The sequence below is a fragment of the Lactuca virosa genome, chromosome 2 (assembly GCF_052849685.1).
Source record: "Lactuca virosa cultivar CGN04683 chromosome 2, Lactuca_virosa_CGN04683_v6, whole genome shotgun sequence".
Taxonomy (NCBI): Eukaryota; Viridiplantae; Streptophyta; class Magnoliopsida; order Asterales; family Asteraceae; genus Lactuca; species Lactuca virosa.
This window is the reverse complement of record NC_136427.1, coordinates 29,711,854-29,734,370: the sequence shown is the minus strand read 5'-3', so window position 1 is coordinate 29,734,370 and position 22,517 is coordinate 29,711,854.

Below are 22,517 nucleotides of genomic sequence, written 5' to 3'. Positions count from 1 at the left end.
CTTCTGGTATTCCACCTTTACTTTAGCACATGTAAGGCACTTGCTAACGTAAGTGGCAATCTCTGCCTTCATGTTAGGCCACCAATAATGTTGCTTAACATCCAAGTACATTTTGTCCGAACCTGGATGGATGGAGTATCGCGTCTTGTGGGCTTTGTTCATGACTACTTCTCTGAATCCCCCAAGTTTAGGGACCCAAATGCGGTTCATGAAGTAGTTCGTTCCGTCTTCCTTTACTTCAAAGTTCTTCTCCATTCTACGCAACTCTTCGATTGTTTTGTTTTCTGTCTTCATGGCATCGAACTGGGCTGCCCTGATTTGAGAGGTTAGGTGGGATCGAATGGTTATGGAAAGAGTCTTCAAACGACGATTCGAGTATTCTTTCCGACTCAAGGCATCGGCTACCACGTTAGCCTTGCCTGGGTGGTACTTGATTTCGCACTCGTAGTCGTTCAGCAGTTAGACCCATCTTCGTTGTCTCATGTTCAACTCCTTTTGGTTCAAAATATGTTGGAGACTCTTGTGGTCGGTGAAGATGGTGCACTTAGTATCATAACGGTAGTGCCTCCAAATCTTCAGGGCGAAGACCAATGCTCCCAGTTCCAGATCATGAGTGGTGTAATTCACCTCGTGCGTCTTTAGTTGCCGGGACGCGTAAGTTATCACCTTTCCACGCTGCATGAGTACACAGCCTAAACCCTGATTTGATGCATCACAGTAAACTATAAAGTCTTCTGTTCCTTCGGGTAGCGATAGCACCGGCGCACTGCAGAGTGCTTGCTTCAGAGTTCGAAATGCAGCTTCTTGCTTGTCCGTCCATACGAAGGGTACGCCCTTTTGTGTAAGCGAGGTGAGTTGTTTTGCTGTTTTGGAGAAGTCTTGAATGAATCTCCTGTAGTAGCCTGCGAGGCCTAGAAATTGGCGAATTTCCGTGGGTGTTGTTGGAATTGCTCATCCTTCGATGGCTTGGATTTTAGAAGGATCCACATGAATTCCTTCCTGACTAACAACATGTCCCAAAAAGTTCACACTTCGGAGCCAAAACTCGCACTTAGAGAGTTTTGCGTATAACTTTTCGGTTCGCAGGGTTTCCAAGATTTGTCGGAGATGTTGGCCGTGTTCTTCTTCGTTTCGAGAATAGACGAGGATATCGTCGATGAAAACGATGACAAAGTTATCGAGGAATGGTCGGCAGATTCGATTCATTAAAACCATGAATGCGGCAGGGTCATTTGTTAGACCGAAGGGCATTACGACAAATTCATAATGTCAGTAACGAGTTCGGAAGGCGGTTTTAGGAATATCCTCCTCCCGGACCTTGAGTTGGTGGTATCCCGATCGCAGATCTATCTTTGAGAAGTAACTAGCTCCTTGGAGCTGGTCAAATAGATCGTCAATTCGCCGAAGTGGATAACGGTTTTTGATAGTGAGCTTGTGAAGTTCCCTATAGTCGATACACATCCTGAAGGTACCGTCTTTCTTCTTAACAAAGAGAACCGGAGCTCCCCACGGTGAGAAACTGGGTCGGATGAATCCTTTGTCCAAAAGCTCACTGAGTTGACTGGACAACTCTTGCATCTCTGCAGGAGCCAATCTGTAGGGCGATTTGGCAATGGGAGTAGCTCCTGACACTAGATCAATTCGGAACTCAACTTGTCTTTCTGGGGGTATCCCCGGAAGATCCTCCGGAAAGACATCCGGGAAATCACAAGCCACAAGGATGTTTCGAATATTGATCTCCTCTCTGGACTTATCCACAATATGAGCTAGGAACGTCAAGTCCTTCTTTCGTAGGTACTTTTGCGCCTTAATGCACGAGATAAGACGAAGGTTCGTGCTGGGTTTGTCTCCGTAAATAACTAGGGTTTCGTGATTTGGGAGATGAAGGCGAACGACCTTCTCGTTACACATAATTTCAGCATGGTGGGGGCTTAACCAATCCATGCCGATAATTACATCGAAACTCCTAATGGAAACAGACATTAAGTTTATTTGAAAGACGTGATGATTTAAGGTCAGGGTACATCCGATGTAGATTTCCCCAGTGGATTCTGTCTTCCCATTGGCCATTTCCACCGTGAAGGTTTCGTTAAGCTTCTGGGGTTGTTGTTTTAATAAGTGTTTGAATTTATTACTCACGAAACTTCGTTCCGCCCCGGTATCAAATAGGATGCATGCACAAGTGTGGTTTAGGAGAAACGTACCAGTAACAGCAGCAGGATCCTGAACCGCTTCTCCTTGACCCATTTCTAGCACCCTTCCTGTTCCTCCGTTCCCAGGGTTGTTGGTGTTGAGGCAGTTGTGATGGATATGCCCAGTCTTTCCACATCCATCGCAAGTGGGGCTTGATCATGTGTTATTGCCTCTATTGTTGGTGTTGTTGTTGTTGTTGTTGTTGTTGTTGTTGTTGTTGTTGTTGTTGCGGTTATTGTTGTTGTTGTTTCCTTGTGGTTGGTTCTGGGGAGGATAGGTCCTGCAATACCTTGTCGTGTGACCCTTCCGATTGCAACTAGTGCATTGCATCTCCTTGCCTTCGCCATTATGATGGAAATTGCACTTGTTGCACTTTGGGAGATTCCCAGAATACTGCTTGGGAGTGCTTGGATTAGCTGAGACTGGAGCATGTGGTGTGAAGGGTACTTGGGTGGTTGCAGCATTGACTGTCATTGTTTGTTGTTTCTTTCTCGATTCCGAGCCTTGTCGCCCCTTTCTCTTGCTGTTCTTTCCTTTCTTGTTGTCACTCTCTTTCTTTCCTTCAATTTCCGCTGGCTTCTCGCCCTTCTTGTTGTTGTGGTCGTACAGCCTCTTGGCCAACCTCTTGGCACTGTCGAAGGTTTCAGGATTTGCAGCGATTACATTTCCTTGAATTGGGGAGGTCAATCCCCAGATGAATCGTTCGATTTTCTTTCCTTCTGACGTAATCATGCCAGGGCACAACAATGACAGCTCGCTAAACCTTGATATATATGCATCTATATCAGAGTTTCGGATGGTGAGATTCCACAGCTCTTGCTCCATTTTCTGAATTTCGCCACGAGGGCAGTATTCAACCATCAACATTTCTTTCAGCTCCGTCCATGGCACAGCGTTGGCTACGGGGAGAGTCATGGCCTCTACATGTCCATTCCACCAGGTGAGAGCCTGGTCGACGAATGTGCACGCGGCAAACTTCACTTTCACCTCTTCGGGGCATTCACATATTTCGAACACTGATTCCACCTTTTCCACCCATCTCTTTAGGGTTATCATTCCACCCGTGCCATTAAAGGTTCGGGGTTTTGCGTTGGTGAAGTCCTTGTAGGAACATGTCCTGGTAGGTCCGAGATTTGTTCCATTGTTCGAACTCCCAGCCCCTTGTCCATTGACTCCACCGTTGTTTCCTTGTTGGATCTGCGCCATGGCTGCAGTAACTGCATCCGATACAGCTGCCTGGAATGCAACTGAGTTGACTTCGGGTGGGGTAGGTCCAGGGTTTCCACGAGTTGGTCGTTGAGGCATCTTTCTGTCAGGGAACGGAAAGATGTTGAGTGCCTAAAATTTTCGTGATATTGTGGTCCTATAAACTAGGTATTTCGCATGAACTCAAGTGGTTTCGCAATTTAGCATATAATCATGTATACATAACACATAGCAGATCACAACATCACCATAGAACACATAAAGCTTTTCATTAATATTATCCGCATTTTTGATACATGAAGATTTTGCTCAAAAGAGCATACATAAGTGGTGCAAGTTCAGCAGCGTAACGGCTCTATGAGTAGTGTAATCACTTAATCATAGAGTCGATGGTACATAACATAGATCACATAAGTCTAATACTAAAGATAGATATGACTAGTCCTAGTCATGGTGGGATGCGCCAGGGGGTGGTGCTGAAGAAGTGGACGCGCCCTGAAGGTGAGCCACCTGTCGTTCCGCCTCTCGAAGGCGAGTCTCCCATCTCACCTGCCTCATGTGGAACTCTCGTATAACCTCTCGCGTCTCCTGTTATGCACGCTCAACCCTAGTCCGCATCTGGTGTATCTGATTAGCGGTGCTCTGCGCCAGGTCGCCAGTGTTCCGCAGTCGTCTCACCATGACCGGAAGTGCGCGATCAGCTGGTCCTCCTTCCCTCAAGTCGTAGAACTCGCAAGTCATGCCGAATGGAGGTCGCTGTCCCTGCTGTCTGCTCCATCTCCAAAGGTCGATACCCCAGGGGGGTGTAGGGCCGGTCGGGCCCATCCGGTGGGCGGGCACCCTAGTCGGGTAAGGGGGGTTGATGACTTCGGACTCTGTGTCCGAATCATCATCGCTAGTTTCTTCCTCGAAGTCCTCTCCGACTTCTTCTTCTTCCTGGATCTCTACTGGCTCGACAGGTCCGCCCTCGGGGTCTTCCTCGGGTTCCTCCTCAGACCCTTCCTCGAGGTCTTCCTCGGGTTCCTCCTCCAGCCATCCGTTATTTCCCTGATTGGGGAAATACGGATCTCCGGGGTGATGGAAGCCGGCCATACTATCTGCGAGAGTATATAAATGTACTATTCATTATTTCTAAGATGTTTTAGTTACTATGTAATTTGAGTTAATGTTCTTTTCTTGGTAATCAAGGGTATGTTTTTAGGTTTACTGACCATCGAGGTTTTCTCGGAGCATGTAATAGTTGCACATCGGAGGAAATGTAGTTGATCAGGCTACACTCACCCCCTTACTACAACCATGAACAGTCCTGACTTAACCGAGATGTCAGTGTTATCTTGTTTGATTTGGTATTATGCTCCTTTTCCTATATCACACAAGTAAAGATGTTTTATCGTTGTGTTTTATTTGTTTTGTTCAGAGTTGTTTTAGTCCCTCTTTGGTTTATAGTTGCATATCAATGTGTGGTTAGATATGCTAGTTCACAATAAACAGAGCTCCGATACCAACCTGTCACACCCCCGAAACCAGACGGCGGAAACGTCCGGAGGCTCGCGTGACTTAAATTGAATACCATCACAATAAATATACATGAATAATAACATAAACATCACCATGCATCAATACATTACAAAGTTGGTATTAACCTTGGTATTAACCTTCCGCTTATCTGTTACCTGAGAATACAAGTTATTTTGGAAAACGTCAACATATGAAATGTTGGTGAGTTCATAAGCAAAGTTGTGATAAAAAAATGTTTTGTGTAGTTTTTAAAACCCAGAAAATCCGATATTTTCTGAAAAGATAATAGTTTATCAAAGTGTGAAGATCCATAAGTTGATGCATGAATGATTTCAAAAACATATATATATATATATATATATATATATATATATATATATATATATATATATATATATATATATATATATATATATATATATATAAAGGGTGTTTTGTATCATAGTTATAGAAATTTTGAGCGAGTGGTGTTGATTTCCCCGGAAAACCCGATGCTTTCCGATGTCGAAAGATATACGTGATTACTAGTCGTTATCCCGCCACAACGAATGGCTTTTGATTACTCATCCTTGAATACTCGGATGGTGTTGGATAAACCCAGTGAGTCGTTGTAACGATGTCCGGTGAAGACAAGTTATAACAGCCAACTACGAACGTCTCATAGAGGTGTCGTTCGTTGTTACTCACTAAATCCAAACCACCTTGATTACTGTTGAATAACGTCCTAATTCCGTCTACTTTGATTACTCATAAGCCTTAGCGAACGAAGAGAAAAGGAGTACGAAGTCCTGCTACTATCGTAAGTACCTTAGGCTGTCGGGGATGCGAAAGACACGTTGGCCCAACTCGCATTTGATTACTTCGACCTTACTAGCAATACTAATGCGCCACTAGGGCCCAATAGCACATAAAAGCCATTGAAAGTCCTTTTATATGGAATTGGGCCATAGGAGGCCCAATAACACATAAGCGTTATCCCTTTGGGCCCAAAGATCATGTTAATGGACTTGTAAGGTCTAACAAGCATGATTTGAAACTTTCAAGCCCAAAGTTTGAATATCTACTCGTCTTAGGTATCGTATATCTATTGGAGGGATCGATTTAACGGTTGTTGTATTTGTATCGATTCGAGACCGATTGATTCGTTTATAACGATATTTGGGGTTAAACGTGTATTCGTCTTTCAGTTTTTCGTAAGTCGTGGGTTTGTATTTGACTCGATGAAATCATTTGATTAAAATGGTTGTTTGACCTTTTCAACACCTTTCTTTTTATAAATATAACAGTTTTAGTCCTTTATATAAAAGAAAGGATATTTTTAACCCTTAAAACACTTTTGCATCGTAGATTTGTTGAAATGATAGTTTTAACTCAAAAATTATTTTGTTAACAGTTTCAGCCCTTTCAGAATAGTATTTTTTTGATTAAAACCCAACTTTTCCCAATTTTTACAGTTTTGGCCCAAAATCCAAAAACTTTACATTTTTGATCCTTTTTGGAAATGAAAAGCATTTTTCACCCTTGAAATAGTTTTGTTACACTTTTTATCCCCTGTTTTGAAGATAGTTTCATTTCAGCCCCTTTAGTTGTCATTTTTCGCAATTTTGGGCTTATTGGGCCGAAAAGCCCAAAATTAGCCCATTAAGGTAAAAATTTACATTTCAAATCCTTTGAAATTTTTAATATTCAGAAAAACAATTATTGAAACTGTTTTGACTCTTTTGACCCTTAAGAAACCGTGACTTGGCAACTTTTAACCCAAATTTTGTATATTTAACAATTTAAGCCCAAAAATGGGTTTTATGTTGAAGTATGTTTAACACAACCTTATACGTTATTATTCTTGACTTGTTTGGTGTGAAATAACTTAGATCATTTTTGTTTACTTTCTCATGTCATAAATCTCGACATATCATCCCTTTTTGGTTACATGTTCATCATAAAAACACATAAAATCATACATACATGCATAAAATCACACATAGCATACACATACACATAGATCTACACATTTTCTTGTATTCTCCCCATAAAACATACAAAAACCGACAAGAGAGGGGTATGAAGCTCACCTTGAGTTGTGGTTTCGGTTTTGAAGGAAGAGATGAAGAAAGTTTCGATCCTAGCAAGTCTTCTTGGAGGATCTCGAACATAGATATTTCTAAGAGGGTGATCATGAGTTTGAATAGATTAGGAAGAGATTTTTGATAAAGCAAAGAATCAAGATCATAGATCCAAGCAATAACTTACCTTAGATGATAAATTTGTGGAATAATCTCCTTGAAAAGCTTCCTAAATCTCGAAAATTTGGTGAAGCGTGAAGAGAGTTTCTTTGAGAGTGTTTGAGTGAAAAGTGTGTGTGTGTGTGTGTTTGTGTTGGTTTCGGCCGAGAGAAAAAGAGAGAGGAGAAGAGAGAGTAGATGAAGTGATGTGTGCATGGGGACATGAGTTTTTGCATGGAGATCCAAGGGGTAAATGTGAGGTGGCAACTTAAAGTCAACCCTCTTCAAATTTGGGTTGTTGGGCGAGAAGAGGAGAGGGGAAAGAAAGAATATTGGGCTTTTTGCTCTTAAGCCCATATTGTGATTCACTTAGATGATTTTCGACCCAATTAAATCAAAGAATGATTTTTATGACCCATTAGGGCTATTTTAAATTGGTTGTGACCCAATAAGGCCCATTAAGGTTAACTTAGCTTATTTTACGCTTATGAGGCCCAAAACATTAAGTTTTCAAGTATATGGGTCCAATTAGGGCCCATTTGAGAGTTCTATGTTTAAGATAGTTAAATTGGAAGCTTATTGGTCCAATAGGCCCAATAAGGAAATCCTAGTCTAAAATGGACTTAAATCAGGATTTCAAGGGTTTCCAATTCTTTGTTGACTATTTGTAGTGTTTGAATGAAGTATTAGATGAAAGTTTGGTTGTTATTGAATAAGCATCATACATGCTTTCACATTGTTGGTTCATGATTGATATAATTGTTGTAGTTACAAAGCATCAAAATTCCTAGTTGTGACAAAAAATAAGGTTTCAGGAACACAAGAAAAAGTATTGAAATCCTACCCTTCTTAACCCAATCATTGGGTAAGAGATCTCTGCCAGGAATAGAGTTACGCATGACAAAGAAGTATCTCCCCTTCCATTCCCCATCAATGTGTTTTGTTTTTAAATAAAGAGGAGGCTTGCCACTATTGACCTTGAAAATGAAGAGATAATTGTCGAAAATCGAGAGATCATAGACATGGGTAAATTCAGCCAGACCCATGTTAAGATCTTGTCTCTAATTTAGACACTCAACCCAGTACAGGATCCTCCAAATGATATGCATCACTTGGTTGAAAGAAAGTTTTGTGTTATCGAAAACTCCGAGAACACTCTGTAAAAAGGGAATTTAAGGCCTAAAACAGAGAAGGGATACTCAAAAAAGCAAACCCAAAAGAGGAGACGAAGTCTGGTTGGATCAAAGGGACATAAGGCTTGAAGACTGCTTCAGGAGGGAAGACACCACTAGCCTTCAATGCTTCGATATCACCATCATCGAAGGATCGCGTCTCATTATAAGACAAGACTCCTTGATCGATGAAATCGTCCTCAGGAAGACCTAGGATCTTCTTGCGAGAAAGGGTCATCTCTTTATCCATGATCAAAAATTTGGTAGAAAGGAGATGAGGCAGAGAGGATGTTTCCTTTATCGAAATCACCGGTAGCACAAATAAAGCAATGAAAATCAAGACGAGTAAAGAGAATTATGGAACTGATCACCTCTATTTATACTGCAGATTTGAGGTTGATTTGACCATTAACGACTAGTTATATACCCGTTAGATTTCAAAATTACCTAGCAGTTGAGGGTTAATTTTGAAAATTACTTTTCTCTATCTCATTTTACCTATTTAGTTTAATTTATCCCTTTAATATTCTCGAAATCAACTCCGATATTTTCAGGAATAACTTGGGGGAAATTGTTAGGGCCAGGATCCTCAAAGCATTCAAGATCCTCAAACCTCATCCGATATTCAGGATCCTCAACTATCCTAGGATCCTGACTATTACCATTATTATTGTTTAATAAGATTTATAATGATTATATTTTGTTCTTAATTAACAAAGAGTCATCTCAACTATGCTAAAGACCAGGAATACTAGGTCAAATAATGTTCACAAAGTTGGTCATATAGGATCCCGGGAATATCAGACATCTTGTTAGCTAGTTTAGACTATAAAATGACACATGTATCTCGCACACGACACACTCTACCTACTCTTAGCTTAGTCTACGGAACTTTTCACTTGTTCTTACTGAAATACTCTCTGTAATCATCATTTTATATTAATAACATCATCAAGGAAGGTGATCATTATCACCACCCAAGGTTTTGTGTCGGAGATCCTAGCAAAGCTCAAGGGCTTTCCTTGTAAACAATCGTGTCATTCTCTTTACCTTTCTCTATTGCACAATTCGAACATCACAACCCTTTTGTTCAATTTGGTTAATTTATACTTGTGTAATTTTTGACCAAAACAATCATCATTCCTATTTTTCTTTTATCTAACCTTATAAATACTTCTTGTTAGAACAGCCAACGAATTAAAAACCTAAATAGATGTTATGGCATCCATAATATATTTAATTTTGTCACTAGGAATTTTTTTGTGGACAAAACTGCCAAAATAGTCCTTGTAGTGTGTAATTTTTTTGGAATTAAGTCTAAAGCCCAACTTTTTCGAATTAGTGTTCTTTTTTATCATGTTTACTTGTGATTTTCGTTCATCGGAAAACTAAAAATACTAAAATGTCATTCTGATACAGATTTTATGTTTTTAGTGATTGATTTTGTAAAAAGTCAAAAAGAACCGGTGTACCTTTTTGGTTTTTTTTTATATTTTTATATTTAGAAAGGTGAGCTATTTTTATACTTTAAAAGTTTTTATTATTTTTTTTTATCATCATTCCTTTAACATTTTTTATGTAACCTTATAAATGTTTCTTGTTAGAACGACTGAATAATTAAAAGGCTAACTAGATGTTAAAGTCGTGGATAATGTATTTAATTTTATCACATAGAATTGTTTTTAGACAAAACTAAAAAAATGATCCATATGGTATGAAATTATTCTAGGTTTTAAGCTAAACCTCAACTTTTTCGAATGGATAGTCCTTTTTACAATTTTTGCTTGTGAGTTTGGTCACTCGTAAAACTGAAAAGACTAAATGTCCTTGTGATACACTTTTTATTTTTTTCTTTTTAATTAAAAATTTTATTAAAAGATTGAGGATTTTTCTCTCTCAATTTCTCTCACTCTCACCCTCTCTCTCACATACACACACACAACCCTACAAATCTCTCTGTACTAAATACTAATGAAATACACCAAAACAAGGTGCAACTTTCTAACAAATGGTGACTGATTCCCTTTACTTTATGTTAATTTGAGAGGCCACCATTACCATTACAATCATCATCATCATTATCTTCTTCTTCGTCGGTATACATACTCACAAAGCTATGTTTATTTCTAACAAATGGTGACTGATTCCCTTTATTTCAACTAGAACAAAACACTCTTCTGCTTATATTCAAGCTCTCCTACTAGTCCTTTTCTCCACTTAAGACTTTAATGGTGAGAAAATAGTAACAAGGACTCTTCATTTTTCTTTTCTTGTCTGACATCTCTTGTCATCTTGTATTTTCGGGTTTTTTGAAACATCCCAAAATTTATAAGTAAAAATTTCATTTTTAAATCAACCAAAATTCAGGAAATATCTCAAACGACCATCAAAGTATACCAGTGTAAACATAGTATCAGATTACAAATCCCAAAATCATAAAAGTTGCAGAAACATGGACGGATGAGTTGCGATCAGGCTAGGCCCTTCCCTTTTGAAGCAAAGGTACCTGAAACATAAACATAAATCGTAAGCATAAAGCTTAGTGAGTTCCCCAAATGCCACATACCATACATCATACATACATGTCATATATAGCGTACAACGGGTCCATTTGACCCCTGAGTTCCTTCCGACTCCTTCAATATCTTTCAACTGGTACGGGTCTATTTCACCCCTACAGCTAAACATACATTCATACTAGCAAAAGTCACAAAGATAACAAGCACATACAAACATATCAATAAGTGAAACAAAGATCACTACCATTCTACAACATAATCTAATGGTGCGGTTCTAAAACCACTCCAAAAAATAGCCAAAACTGCACCATAAAATAATCCATAAAAAATACAAACCACACCAATAAAACAACAAAAATCACACCAAATAGGGATACTAAACCAAAAAAAACTCGGTTGCAGGTGAACATGGTGAAATCGTACCAGCCCTTCCATTGATTGCAACCTCACCACAACCATCGATCTTCCATCAACATAGCTTAAATCAAAGAATAGATATGGAAGAACATCTATACATATATGTTTAATGAAAATTAAGTACTAAAATGGGAAACTAAGAAAAGTTTTTTACATGGTCGGATCTGCCAAATTGTGACTTCATCTTGTTAGATTTTCCAAATCGAAAAACTTTGCTCAATATCATCAGAATAAACAACCAACAGGATGCTCATCCTTAACCCTACGATTATTCCTTGTCTGAATGTATGGAATCATCATCAAAAAACTTTGCTCAAACAAAACGGGTATCGTATTACAACACTCCCAGAGAGCTTCGCTAGAATGTATGCAATCATCAACATCCATGTCAAAATGAAGACCCTTTTATAAATCATGTTACTAGAATACAAGATGCAATTAGATCCACCGAAGATAGAGAGTTGTGGAGTGTGGAATCGCAGGTGAAATAGGGGGCCAAATCCATCATCCTTGAAGCTATCAGACTCCGTTGCTAGTGTGTACCATGTGGCCGAGACTAAACACCCATCGGAAACCACCCTTAAACCACCATTGTCCTTCATCACTACCACCTGTTTGCTGCCGAGAACAACGGCCACGAAGCCCCTGCCTTTGCTGAAAACCATCCACGCACCACCATATCCTACATATTTCCTATCCAGCTTGAACAACATGATGCCACCAACGTGAATTAGAAAAAGATAAGAAGGAAGAAGAAATAACATAGGTTTATTTTCGTTTTATGTTTTCCAGCAAAGGGGGGAAACACAAATGTTTTGCGTTTTTCGTTTTGCGGTTCCTTAACTTTTATTGAAGCAGTTTACTAGATGTAAAATTTGAGAAGGAAATGAAAAATTAGAATGAAATTTTTAGAGGGGGGAATAAATAAATGGTGCGGTTTCCTAATGATTTATTGATGCAGTTTTTATTTTTATAAATGTATTTAATAGTGTGGTTTTAATCTAACGCACTATATAATGTGTTTTAAATGCGAATATAGGAAAACCACATCAACAACTGCTTTAAATGGTGCGCTTTTTGGTTTATTAATGCAAATGAGTTTTAATGGTGCGGTTTTAGACTACCACCACACAAAAAAACCCTTTCGCACTATTAATGTAACACCCCGAGGTTCAGGTACTTCCTAATGCATCCCTATAATTTAATTATATGACATTTTGCTCCCTAAGTCCAAGAGAAGGTGCCTTGAAGCCCTAGTGGCAATATTGTAATTTTGGGCAGCAGGAGAACGCCAAGTGTATATAAGGGTACGCTGAGCATACTAGGGCGCACCCTAGTATGCTGGGCGTACTAATGTCAGGAGGAAACCCTAAAGTTTAGGGTTTGGGTGGTATTTAAGCACCCTTATGTGATAACTATCAATTATGAGTCAAACAAAGCCAACAACTCAATCAAGTCAACTCAGCTAGAATTAGGGTTCTAGGATAAGCGCGACGTTTCCTAATGTTTCTAATGGACAAATTACAAGTGTTAATACAAAGTAAGTCGTTTTCATCAATTAGTGAATAAAAATCCTATTTACGATTTAAAACGTAGAATTCGATAATTCAAATATATATTATTTTGGAAAAAAATAATATTCATAACACGATATACTAATTGCTCTGATGATAACGAGGTTTTATGATAATTTGAAATTTTATGATTCAAATTTAGTAATTATACATTATTATATCACACTTTGTATAGAATATCACTATTTTTATAAAAAATGTCACACTTTTATAAACGGACTAGATTTTTATAAAATAAAGAGGGTTGATTTTGTGGGTTATGGAATCCATAAACTAGACATCATGTTTCCCCTCTTCCTAACAAAACCCTTATCCACCATACATCCATGTATTACACCACATATAACCAAGTATTAACTACCACACAACCAAGCAAACATCACTTTACCCCACCCCCACCATACTCTCCCTTCCCCTACCCCATAAATTTTGTCCAGCCCCCTCCCCCTCTCATTTCACCATCTTCATCTTTCTTCATTTCTCCATTTATCCGCTCAAGAACAAGCTCAAATCTTTCAAGTATAATTCTTCATAAGTTGGTTCTTAGCTTTTTGGTAAGCATTTACTTGTTAATCTAGTGTTTTACACACATTCATACTAGTTTTGTTACATTTACACACATTTATATGTGTTATTATCCATAGGGTAATACCATCTTCAAGTGTTCTTCAACCATCTTCAAGTGTTCTAAGCTTGAGTATCTTCATCTTCATCTCTTCATCCACTAACAAATCCACTCAAGGTGAGTTCATACCCCTTCATTTTCGAGTTTTTTCCACGTTTTAGGGGGAATAAAAGTAAAAAAATCCTATTTGCATGATCTAAAGGCTTTGCAAACTAAAAATACAAGTTATGTCACTAAAACATATCTAAGCTTAAAAATCAGCTTTTTATAGAAAAGTTTTGGTCTGTTCACGGACTGTTTTGCCTTGCTTACGCTTAATATATTTCAAAACTGTTCAATATGAAAATAGTTCATGTCTATACCTTTTTAAGGAGTACTCGCAATCGTTCATAAAATTTTTCTACAATTTATGGTGATTTTTACAAAACTGCCTATGATTTCATAACATTTTCGGACTAGTCTATAAAAATGAACATTTTCACTCAAGTTAGGAACCACTTAAGGTTAGAGAAAAATATTATGCACAAGGTAAACTCATTTTATAAGCTCTGAGAGTTTACAGATCCAAATTCCGAATTACGATGATTTTTCTATAATTTTTCTAAAAACATGGCCAGAAAAGTCAAAAACTAGAAATTGTCTTTATCATACTAAATATTTTTATACTAGTGTTTAGATGTAAGTTTATATGTTATAATCTTTTAAAACATCTAGACATTATAACTTACATGTATTTATATATATGATTATATAAATGTTCTTGACAAACAAACTTGATAAACTATAATTGGTATAGTTTGGGAGTCACAAAACTACTCTTTCATTTCAGAAGAAACATATAATTATTTAAAGGTATACTTATTTCATTTACAAGAAAACAAATTTTCAATACAATAGTCGTAAACCGATTGATACTGGTTGTGAGACATTTGGCTTCACCGTACCTACCAGAGTACACAACTAAGACCTGCATTATAACCAAAGTCTCTTGTAAGGAGAGTGTGACACTTATATATAGATCTATACGAGATTGACAACCCCGCACCTCAACTGTTAGCTACAGTTAGACCGGCTAGTCTAGGGTGACAAATGTCGTAACAGTACCGACGTCCGAAGCACGTCGTTTAGGAAACTAGTCGCATTTGTATGGTTATAATAACTTGATAGGTTTTGGCCATAAGAACATCCTATGTGCTCATGCAAACCGTAATGCTTGGATCTAGGTTTCTCTATTGTACATGAATTCATCCAAGACTTTAAACCCTAGATCTAGCATGTGATAATCGATATTAACATAAGAATAGGGTTTAGATCTTACCTTTGATTGTTATGTAGTAATAACAATCTATTCCTCCTTTTAATTGGCTTCTGGAAGCTTAGTGTCACAAATGTTACACCTCTAATGGCTCACAAACACCAAGAGTAAGAGAATGAAGAAGGAGAAGAGGAGAGGCACCCAAAAATGTATAGAAACCCTAAGGAATCAGTTGTCCACGTTTTTGGTGCCCTAGGGGTCCTTAAATATGTGAGGCTATTAGGGTTATCTAACAAGGAAACCTTAATTTGACTGCTTAGGCCCTAAGCAGCCCATGGACTCCCTCCTTAGAGGCCTTGGACGATTTCTAATGGGTTTACCCATAGAATTCGTCCACTCCATCCTCTATGGAGTCCATTAGCCCAATATTCAACTATCACACAATTGACAGTTCTAGTCCCCTAAATTTAATTAATATCTTTTAGCCATAAAATTAATTCTTAATTAATTATTGACTAATATTAATTAAACAATATGATTTGTCCTTTAATATATTATTCTCATAATATATTAATAAATCATAATTAACCTCTTTCTCCACAAATCATCCTATCAAGTTGCTTTGGTGAAGGCAACCCAAAAGGACCATGCACCATCGGTTCAAGTACATACCAAAATAGTTATGGACTTAGACACTAATCCAAAAGTCTCCCACTTGGATAAGTCTAATAACTATTCTGCATATGACTTCAGATCCTGATCCGCAATCGTAGCTTTCAAAAGCCGCTGTCAACTCTGATCTTATCAGAAGTGTGTCCTTTAGATAAGGGATCATATATTCCTCCATTCTAGATATCGTATGAACTTAGACATGGATTTTAATCATACTCTCGGTTCATGTGTTGTTTCCCGATTTCAGATTTATGATGACTGACAACAGACTACAAGTGAACACATCAACTTAGTCCCGGCTTGGCCAAGCACTTAGGGTGTCATCACAAAATCATCGAGGGGACCACAAATATCACTTTTATCCCACTTTGGGTAAAAGGAACGGATAAACTTCGACTCAATGTTCACTTGTACTCACTCACCGAATTACACACAACAATATGTTTTATAACACCAAGTTACTAGTATATTTACCTATTATCAATGTGTAACCGACTCGCAAGATACAACTTACACATCTCGGTTTCAAGAATATAAGATATTATCGTCTCACCAATCACTCGTGATAAAATCCATGAAGCGATCCAAGTGAGCGTGGGTTTAATCCAATACTCTAATCTTATAGCAGCACTCATGAACTCTGTAGCAAACTTGTGCTATGTCTAAACATTTTAGACAATCTACAGACGGATTCATGATAGTCTTATGTCATACCTACTTCCAAAGTATGAGCGACTAATGAGGGTTTGAATAATCTTATTATTCGGGAAGTAAGAACATGCAAAGTGAAACACAAGAATAATACTAATCCTATATGGCCCCAAACTTTTGAGTGTAAATAAAACATTTTATTTAATCACCATATTGATTACTCATTATTTGTTGTTTCGGGTAATAAACTTCTTACTTGAATTATAACAACAATTGTCCCATGTTCTTAGCATGCACACTAGGCTTACCTATGGTCTTTACTTTGTGAAATAGTATAATTGAATAACATTTTCAATCACACTCATTTCACAATTCCTAATCCATTAGTTTAAGAATACATAAAATTCTCGCAACTACTAGAATATGTTAGATTTTTAATATTTTTATGCAACAGTCCTTTCGTAATGTCACGGCACAAAAGTCACCAAGACTCGGCCAATGAAATTACAAAATACTCTATTGGAGATTGTTACAAGAAAATTCCATAGTCATGAAGTCTCATCTTCAAAGTACATTCTTTTGAAAATCCTTCTTGCATAAAAGTTTCTAATCTAGACATTGATTCTCGAAATCCAACTCCCAATATGGAAACATTTCCATATTTTCCATATGACAACTCATTCTAAATAGAATCTTATCTATTCATAATAATTTCAATATGGTCCATCCATGACTATACTTCCAACTGTCCACAAGCGCCCAATTCTTGGCGAACCTTAGATTGTCCATGGCAGTTGTTTAATTATTTTTGTCAAAACCGGTTCTATTTCCTTTTTCCCTCTAAATGCCCTAGGCATTTGGAAAATTTTAGAACGGTCGAATATTACAGCATATGCAATCGATCCTATACCCGAAGCGTATGGGATACAATGGCGCAATGAAAAATATGATACTTTACTAGTTTCTTACTATAATATCGTCATAATATTTCTATTTTCCGTGTTCTCAAAATTCGAACTAGGAAGAGGGATGTCGTAATCATAATTGAACTTTGAGAATGCAAATAATAAATATACCCTTGACTAAATTCAATTAAAATTTCTCGATCTAAGCTTTTAGATTGGAAACGAAGTATAACATTCTCTCCCTTAATTATAGCAAAAACAACTTTTCTACCCCTGCAACTTTGCAAAGTGAAACTTTTGTTTTTCTATAATTAATATTTCCAACTTGCAATACTTAAATAATAATCATGCTCCCACTTACATGATGATTATATTCATTCTAGCATAACATTTATGCTCTCACTAGCTCTGACCCGTATTTAGAAACCAGCTAAACTTCTAGAAAAGAATACTTATTGACTTCCAAAGTTCATTGTTTCTAATACAATATGATTTGATAAGCCTTTATCTAAGCTTCTCAACCTTATACACCTTCCCTTAGATAGCTCACATGTGTGTCCAAACTAATTCAGAACTTATATTACTAAGTCTCAAATGTTCAGACTAATTGACAAATCTCACAATTCGAACTATGAAGAGGGATGTCATAATCATAATCGAATTTGAGAATGCAATTTACATAATCGCTATCTCCTTAAAATCTATCTTAGTGAAAGCGTTTCCTCACAATCATTTTCATGAAGGAGAGAAATCTTATAAAACTTAGATTTTATGGTGTATGTGTTCCTATCCATGTGAATTTGCCATAACCATAATCGAAAGATAATGTTTGTGACAAATTCAAACTCTTATGGACAGAACTTGTTCATTCTTAATTTCTTGCCATCAAGGGTCCCACCATTTCTCCCAAGTTATCTAGCAGCTCACCTATTCCAGTCAATGCACTTTCATTGAATAAGGTGCTTGTCTTATGCATTCTATTGAGAACTCGTAGAACTCGTATGCATAATCACTCAACAGGATTGGCACATAAAAAGAATTTTGTCAACACGATAGGTTACAAACCTCAAGTCGTGTGCTAGTGTTTAATAGGTTTACTCTTGATTAGTTCTTGAATCTTTTCAAGATTTTCACACTCCCACTGACCTCTTGACATATTAAATTCTCTTATCAAGAACAATTTCTTGATAAACAAATATCAAAGAGTTAGTGTGTGTTTATATCAAGACAAAAACATTACACACATTTGCTCTTAGTTGGTCTTTGTCTTCTCCAAGACATCTCAACTTACCTATTTCAAACGTGCAAGAGTAAGAAAACAATTTTCTACTTCACATTTGATGAGTGTGTGTCACTCAATTCACAATCTTGGAGTACGATTCTAAGACTTGATTTTGGAATGAATTATGACTCATCCTTTTGATTCACTCAATTCACAATCTTGGAGTACAATTTTCTACTTCACATTTCTGATTCCTCTTCTTAGCCATACTAGTGCACTAACATGTCCTTAGAGGATCAATTGTGATATGGTTCTTAATCATTAAGACGATCATAAAATCCGATACAAAAGTACTCTCCCTTCTTCTTATATTGGAGAAACTTTTATCTTTCTGCCTAATTGATTCTTTTTTTTTTTCGTTCTGCCATTCATTGAAACATGTTAATGATTCAGAATTCAACTTAATCTTCTAAGCATAACCACATTTACTAGACTTTTAGTAAATTATGAAGAATAGTCTTATTGTTATTTGTGGTGGACTTGACTAGTGCATAACATTGTGTTCTATTCCTTTAGTCTTTCACTTGACTCACATACTTGTGTGATCAAGGAAGTAGTCTTAATTTCCTAAGTACCAAGATTTCCATACATCACATGATTTAAATCATATGATTCCAAGTTTCTGTCCAATTGAAACTTAGGTGATGGGAATTTTTTCTTACTTAGAAAATTTTGACACTACCATAAATAACATAACTAAGAATCACATCCATTTATAGAAATACACAAACATCAGTTTTTCACAACAATTTCATTGCAAGGATATATATAAATAAGACAAATCAAAAAATTTATTTTATTCATAAAAGCAACGTAAAACATGTCCTTACAATGCAAAATCAATTGAAAAACTTTGTAATCAAATATTCGTAAGAACTCTATCATAAAATTCTAAGCTCAAAATCTGATCTTTGAATCCGTGCGATCGAGATCCATTTCTTCCTGATCAGACTCATCTTGCTCTTCCATCAAGCTTCCTCTCTTTTTTCTGATCCTGCAAAACATTCAAATGCAATCTTATCACATTATGTATTAAGAATCAATGAATAGGAACTTAATAGAGTTAGATAGTGGATTTTACCTGAAGTAGAGTCACACTTATTGACTCTCCCATTTCTTAGATTCTTCAAGTCCTCTGGGCAGCTTCGTATCCAGCGCCCCTTCTCTTGGCAGCAGAAACAGGTGGCTTCTCCTGGAGCGACCACGGAAGCATGGTTGGTTGAATTACCAGACAAATATGCTCCATTACTTTGCCAAATCATTTCCGATTCAGCAGCAATAAGCATGTAAGTTAGGTCAATGAGGGTCGCGCCAAGATCCATCATATACTACTCTCTTATGAACTTATCATATGATTTGGGGAGTGACTGAAGAACCCAGTCTACAGCCAACTTCTTTGGAAAAGATGCACCCAACATTGTCAACCTATCGATGTGTGATTTCATCCCTAGGACGTGAGCATACACAGATTTTCATCTTCATGTTTCATTGCTAACAGGGCTTGAGTGATTTTGAACTTTTCAATTCTTCGATCTTGTGGATTTGGGAGAACAACAGGAGGAGTTGGAGGAAGTGAAACCAAGTTAGTCCACAATGCAGGGATCGATCTTTCGCCTTCATTGTGTAACAAACTTTCACTTTGAGCAGGAAAATCAAGTTAGTTGATTGATTGAGTCCTTAATAAATCACCCGAATGAGATATTAAGGCTAGGACCCAACACAATATTCCACAACTTGGGAGAGGGATGCCGTAACCCAAATTACAGAACATTTGAAGGTAAGTGAATGATAATTCACTAATTTCCACCATGAAAAACGAAAAAGAGATTAGGTTTTAAATGTATTGAAAAACTCCTAGATCCTTTGAGATTCATTGAACTTTTCAATGGCATGTTTAAATCTCGATATGCCCCTCGATTTGTGACTGGGATGTCGAGGATCACAAAACAGGGTGTGAATAACCATGCAAACTTACATGGTGCCCCCAATGTTACTGTCACCTATTTGATGTGCCGGTTAACCACACACGCTCCATCGAACTATGACAAACATTGAGTCATCCTTTGCTACCTTTGCTTAGAACCATTTAGTTTGCCGGTTAACCACACACGCTCCACTAACGTCTTCGCAAGGGTACAAAGTGTAATTTCATGGAATTGCATCAAATTCACTTTTTCCTAAAGTAACTAAGATTGGGAATTTTGTAAAAAAAACATTTATTTACTTTATACTTCATTATACTTTTAATGGAAAGGGTTTGCCCTATCCTACCCGTTCGGCTAACGACCCTCCACCAATCAAGGAAACGGTGGGTGAGAGTGGACACCCATTAAACGGTCATTTTATAGGCCATAACCTTATACCCCCCTTATAGATCAGCTTCGTGAATGAGGCCTACTAACGGTAAGACTAGCAGTTTAAGTTATACATATATAATATTAGACTTTTAATGTTATATATAGTATAAGGGTGTATTTTACACTTGTAAAATACTAGGTGGTCTAATTTAATAAATTACACTTTTAATTTAATTAAATGTAAACCATATCACTATGGATTTATTAACTTTCTTTTAATTATACACTTAATTAATTTAATAAAACCATAATGGTGCAATTTGAATTTTTTCAAAATTAAGGTTTTAGAATTTAACATTTTAAACTTTTAATCAAAATTTAAATTCCAAAACTTGAGGACAAGTTTTGAAACTTTTCAAAACATTAGGGTTTAGAATTTAAATATTTCAAAATTAAACCCTTTTTAATCAAAAATTTATATTCCAAAACTTGAGGGCAAGTTTTGAAACCTTTCAAAACTATTAGATCAAAATACAAAGAAGGCAACTAAACAATTAACTGGTGATTATCTAATTATGACCTAATTCAATTTCATGCAAGATGATGATCAAATAATCCAAAAAATTAACATTTATCATATAAGGAAGTAAATATTTGATTAATTTGAAATTATCTTTTATTTTGGTAAGGATAATCATCCAATATCAATAAAATTCGAAATTTATCAATAAAAACTGATTTGGTAATTATCCCACAGCAAAATAGGCATGAAATCCGGAGAATCCCTCTTCCTGACAGCATGACTCGCCGAGTCCCCATAAGGACTCGCCGAGTCCATCCTACTCGACGAGTCACTTTGGGACTCGACGAGTTTGTCAGTCAGAGGAGCAAAAAAACAATTTTCTAAGCATGAATGAAACACAAAGCATCAATACAATAGAAACCAATCAAGGCTCTGATACCACTGATGGGTTTTGGCCATAAGAACATCCTATGTGCTCATGCAAACCCTAATGCTTGGATCTAGGTTTCTCTATTGTACATGCATTCATCCAAGACTTTAAACCCTAGATCTAGCATGTGATAATCGATATTAACATAAGAAGAGGGTTTAGATCTTACCTTTGATTGTTATGTAGTAATAACAATCTATTCTTCATTGTAATTGGCTTCTGGAAGCTTAGTGTCACAAATGTCACACCTCTAATGGCTCACAAACACCAAGAGCAAGAGGATGAAGAAGGAGAAGAGGAGAGGCACCCAAAAATGTCTAGAAACCCTAAGGAATCAGTTGTCCACGTTTTTGGTGCCCTAGGGGTCCTTAAATATGTAAGACTATTAGGGTTATCTAACAAGGAAACCCTAATTTGACTGCTTAGGCCCTAAGCAGCCCATGGACTCCCTCCTTAGAGGCCTTGGACGATTTCTAATGGGTTTCCCCATAGAATTCGTCCACTCCATCCTCTATGGAGTCCATTAGCCCAATATTCAACTATCACACAATTGACAGTTCTAGTCCCCTAAATTTAATTAATATCTTTAGCCGTAAAATTAATTCTTAATTAATTATTGACTAATATTAATTAAACAATATGATTTCTCCGTTAATATTATTCCCATAATATATTAATAAATCATAATTAATCTCTTTCTCCAAAAATCATCCTATCATGTTGTTTTGGTGAAGGCAACCCAAAAGGACCATGCACCATCAGGTCAAGTACATACCAAAATAGTTATGGACTTAGACACTAATCCAACATAACTCACATAGGGTATTAACAATACATGTAGTTTACGGGCTAGCGTACACTCAAATAGTTTCACAAAATGATAAATCTTACTAAAACTATTTCCCAGTACCGCATTACTTACATTTTAATCTTGGGTTAAGTCTTACAACGAGGTTAACATACATTTAAGTAGTTTTATATAAAGATAAAACTTACTAATACTACCTTCCAGTACATCATTACTTACATTTTAGTCTTGGGTCGAGACTTACAACG